Raw genomic sequence first — 5,639 nt, 5'->3', positions numbered from 1 at the left:
TCTGTTACTTATCATATGAGTTTAATATGATACTCATTGCATTTAATTTGAGAATGTTCTTGGTCATTGAGATAGGACATAGCCACTACTAGTTTTTGTGTCCATGTTACTTGTAGTTTCAGGTTCATGTTGATGTTGTCTATTTTCTCTTATCATGTTTTATTTTTCATGATATTAGTTCTCTGTTAATGTTTGATTCAAATAGAAATTGATAAAAGACTATTGGTTGCGTGAGGGAATCATTGTTAAGGTTATGAGCAAGGCCTTGGCAGAGAAGGGGTATGGAGTATTTCTTTAACAATGGAGTAATATGGAGAGATACGGAGAGAGAAAAGACGTATTTTTGGATGGCGCAAAAGGAGAAGGGAAGAAGGACATGGAGTATTTCTTTCACACTTGGTTCTCTCTCATTCACCAGCTTTAGCCCGCCGCCATTATATTTTCTGATGCTGGTCCTGACACTAGGTGGGTTGGGAATGAACTTGGTCTTGATGCCTCTACTTGTTGGTCTATTTACAACTCCACTCTCACTCCAATTGGTGGCATTTACAATGATCCTCGGTGGGTTACTTAAATTCTTACGATTTAAGCTCTATGCTTTGTTATGCCTTGTCTTAGATTGTTCAATGTTTTCTTTGTTTCTAACAGATATGCGGCTGAGGGAGATCCGGCTGGTCATGAGTGGGTACCTGCCCTCTATGATGTCTCAATCAGACCTGGTTGGTTTTGGCATCCTTTAGAACTTCCAAGGTCTGTAATCAATCTGCCTGAAATATACTATAAGAATAATTACTTTTATTCTTTTGCTAGAGGAATGTTGCTTTTACTAGAGGAATGTTGCTTTTATTCTTTTGAATGCATGACCATATACAAGTAGCCATATCAAAAATATTTCTTCTCCTTGCTCATGCTTTCATATATTAATATGTTTATTTATATGCTTTCTTCAGATATGGTCAAGAATAAAGGCTTCTTGCCATCGGGCCGCTCAGAAATTCATAAACAAAGAAATCAGATAAAGGCTATTATCAACTCTTTGCTTCCAGCTTGCAACAGTGCTGATCCACATACTCATGTTGCATTTAACGCAGATGCAATAATTGCCAACCTTCCAGCATACGGTTAGACTCTAAATTTCTTTTGTCCCTTTCCATTCATCACAATAACACAATCAATAACATAGACAACAAAGTCTCTTTCTATTGTAATGAGAATGTAATCAAACATTTTATCAAATGACAAGAGATTGTATAGTAACCAAAACTGGATTCAACAACAAACTTGCTGCCTGGTAAAATTTAAGAAATTTGATCATCCAAAGTGTAGAGGTACAATTTACAGATTAAAGTGTAGAACGGTAATCTCAGTTCATTATACTGTGCTTGTATTGTATAAAAATCTAAGCTACTTATCCATTATCGGCAATTCAGCACTTTAGGAAGTGCAGGTGCATTTCATAGAATGCTATTCTTAAGTTTAAATTATTTTTTACAGTATCACCTAAAGGTACAACTGGTTGAAGATTACATTGTCAAATAATGAAAATGGTATATTGCTAAGAGTTATATAGGAGAGATTAATTTGTGACCTGTTTCAGCGGCTGTGAGAATCAAATCATGGCAGAAAGAGAAGGAAAGGGAAATGCCTTTCACCATTGATGATTTGATGTCTTAGTTTTTACAATGTTCATAATGAGTGAATCATATCTTAGATCTTGACAAGAATTTCCTCCTTTTGTGCAACTAAGAATGGAAAAGTCAATCACAAATTGCTAATAGCAAATTGAAAGAAATTCATCGACAGAGTATAGAAATGACTATAAAATTAACAAATAATGTGGCATTGTTTACATCCAATGTATGATGAAAAAGTATCTCACGTTCCTTTAATGTATGAAATTATGCAGGGCATACTCATGTTGCTGGTTTCTAAAAGTTCCACTTCACATATTCTTTATAATGCCATGGACGTAAGTCTTGCTTGGTACACAGACTAATCCTGCACTTAGTCACCTATATTTTTGACCGAATTATGTGCTATATTGCATCATTCATTGACTTGGGCATTAGGAAGGTTCTCATGTAAGGCTCATTTATTGATTTGTTGTTAGCATAAAGATTATATGAGCAACTAATATAGGTGTAAGGATCTTATTCTAATGATGTTTGACTATATTTTCAGGCCAACATATGAATTCCCTCATCCTCTTTCCCGCGTTAAGCAACAAATGGCATACAGAGTAAGTTACATGGCTTCAGAGAGTTAATCCAACATAATCAATCTATTAGTTTCACTTGATATGACTAAGTTATCAGTGTTTTGTATGTCTTTCAGCTGTCATATCAAATAGTTGATTCTTTAATCTGGCTTGGAATACGAGATTTAATAAATGAATTTAGGAAGAAGAAGCTAAAGCTAAGGCCTATTACTTATCTAAGTGGATCTTATACATCCCCTCCTAACATGCCCTATGGTTATATATGGAGCCCTCATTTGGTTCCTAAACAAAAAGATTAGATATGCATTTATATTTTATAGTGTCATCTCATCTTTCCATTTCTTATGCATTCCCTTGTTCTTCACTTGCTTTAGCACATGGGGCTAACAAGATTTGTAACGTGGGAGCCGCTAAATCTTGAAAGGGACTGCTTCTTCTTATGGCTTGAAGATGATGTCTCAGTGCAACTTTGCAGGAACACTTGGTTTTCCTTTTGTTTTATTGGAGTAGAAATTGGTTCAAGAATGGAAATTGAATGAACGAGGAGAGGAGCTTGAGGCTACTTTGTTTGGGGGTTCTTTAGACTCTGAGAACAAAGCTGTCAGTCAGGCATGTCTGTGCTGTGACTGGGAGGTCGAAGCTAAGATGTGGAACAGGTCTCTCATCAGCCAGTTACTTTTCCCCAGTGGACAATGTTGTGCCAGAGTGAAAAAGAAGAAAATAAAAGAGAAGTAGGTTTGTTTTGGAAGGACCAATGGGGATGGAGGAGATGCCCCGTCAGGAGGTGTTATGCGCAGACCACTCAAACTTTTTGAAACCGATAATGGTGAGGATGCCTAGCTGTTATTATGTTCTAATGGGGTTTTTACCTTTTAGGGTTGGGTTTGGTCCCTTTTGGAGAAAGAAGGGGGAGGGGGTAGTAACAGCATTTGTCTTTTTTTTTTTCTTTTTTTCTTTTTTTTAAGATAATCAATATAATTTTTATTTTATTCTTTTAATCAAAAGATGTGAATAAATATACTCGTTGTTAACAAATTATACAAGATCATTCAAAATAAATTTTTAATACAAGAAACAAAAAAAAATAGTATGTACTTGTTCAGAATTTCAGTTGGTTTTTGACAGATCTTCATGTTAGGAATAGAACTTGCCTCAATAGAAGTAGCTCGAATATTTCTTCGCGTTTTTACCATTGTAACTAGCTTGTAGTGTTATGTGTTTGAGAATAAAAATACATAACAATGATAAAAGAGAGTTGTTATTATATATCAATTTACGCTAAATCTATATTAAATGCAAATATTCATTCTAATTATTGACAATATAATTAGTTTATAATTAACATAAATCACATCAATTATATTATTTACAAGTAAATCATATATTCCGTCAAAATCAATATTACAAATTTAAATGCTAGTATTACGTAGAGTTATAAGTTAAAATAAGCTAAAATAATAATATCTATTTTAAATCATGTTAATAAACAAAATAAATTTTCAGTAACTTAAAAATATTAAGTAGATTTATTGTCACGTTGAATAATAAATTTAAATAATAATATCTATTATGAATAATTTCGACATAAAAATAATAAATTTACAATAATATATAATTTTGAAAATATTATATATTTATTATTACATATTACGTATTTGATATCACATAGAATAATAAAATTAAAATTAACATGTTTTGGTAATGTTATGATCTTTTAAAAAAAATTAAATATTTATTAATAAATATTATGTATTAATATGCAAAGCTTTTCACATTATATTATCATGTACAATATGATATCAATTTAAAATAATAAATTTGAATAATAATATCTATTTTAAATAATTTGTACATAAAAATAATATCGGCTTTAAATAGTAAATCTTTTTAAATTACAATCATAGATACACATTCTTTATAATTATATTATATAATATATATAAAACAATAAAATATTTTTGAAAGATATTTTTCAATAATAAAGAATAAACAAGCAAAATTTTATTCTATATATAAAAACACTACTCAGCATATCATTAGTAAATTATATTCACATTATAATTCTAATTGTGTTACATATATGCTTGAGTGTTTGATATAGGTAAGCGAGAATTATCAGGATCACCTCAACGTAGCGAGAACAAGAGAGACACAAGAGATGTTAGCATTAATGCTATTGAAAACCAACTCTTACATTATTCGTACTTGAACCATACACTTCACATACCCCAAATTTTGTATTCTATGTATCCCAGTTTTTATACTGCTGCAGTATATTCTAACCAATATCCGATAACCATGCATCCATCACTATACAACATATTCCCACCATCATTTATTGTAGGTCCAACTGTCACAAATTTTCAGCCTCCTACTCTCTTATATCCTTTTCAATCTACTAATTCAAGAGATACAGATGAAATTCTTAAACTGCTAAAGTCTCCACAACATCATCAGTCTGACTCTGGTACAAATAAAAAGGCATCAAAACAGACAAGTGTACGCGATAAGAAGATATCTACGGCCAAGAGAAGAATTGTTTGGAATTCACATTTATCTGAAAATAAGGGTGGTGTGAATGCTGCCTCCATTAAAGACAAATTTTCAAAAAACAAAAAAACTCCACCAGGGACCTCCAACAAATCTCTAACTGAGGAGAAAAAGGCACTCTTAAAAAAGAGTACACCAAGTGGATATTCTATTAGCATGCCTACCCTAAACCAGAAAAACATCGAGCACAATAAATGGAGAATTGAATGGCCATCTGTAAGTTCTCATATCACAAGCATTCGCATGAATCCTCTATGGTTACATAACTTAGTGATCTCACCAATTTTTTTTTTTTGCAGTGGATCCCGATTTTATTTAAGCCTCCTGCATACATGGATTTGGATGACTTAGATATTAAAATGGCAACCTATGTGTTTGCACCAAATAAAAGAAGGTTAAATATCTCATTATCTATCTACAAAAAATTTAAAACATAGTTCAATATTAATGTGATTCGTATTTGTAGTGATGAGGTATTGGCGACAACAAACAAATTTAGCGGAACTCATGAGAATTTCAAGTCATTAATTCCCAAGGAGCGGGTACATGGGGATGTAAGTGCATAATTAAACTGCTATCTCTAGCATACTTTAATTTCTAATATATTTATTATTTACCACATAGGTGTTGGATTTGGTGGCTACTATGCTAACCATGCAGGAGAAAGAAATGGAATGTCAAACAAACTGGTATTTGCCAGCTGTGTTTTCGGTACGTAATGTCTTTTTCAGGCTTGTTACCATTTTTATTTATTTTATCTTATTACTTAATTGGTGTCATTTACTTAGCCCCTAACTATTAAATTCAGCAATTCATACTGTAATGTGATACCAAAATTGAAGTTCTGTTGAAATATTATCAAAAAGAATTT

General features: G+C 32.1%; 1 pseudogene; it reads left to right on the top strand.

The window, feature by feature from the left end:
• Nucleotides 1-653: 653 nt before the first annotated feature.
• Nucleotides 654-2,517, top strand: LOC107648782 (sterol 3-beta-glucosyltransferase UGT80A2-like; annotated as a pseudogene).
• Nucleotides 2,518-5,639: the final 3,122 nt, after the last annotated feature.

The sequence above is a fragment of the Arachis ipaensis genome, chromosome B6, assembly GCF_059453495.1.
Source record: "Arachis ipaensis isolate K30076 ecotype BB chromosome B6, ASM5945349v1, whole genome shotgun sequence".
NCBI lineage: Eukaryota > Viridiplantae > Streptophyta > Magnoliopsida > Fabales > Fabaceae > Arachis > Arachis ipaensis.
This window is presented reverse-complemented; position numbering and strand designations above follow the sequence as displayed.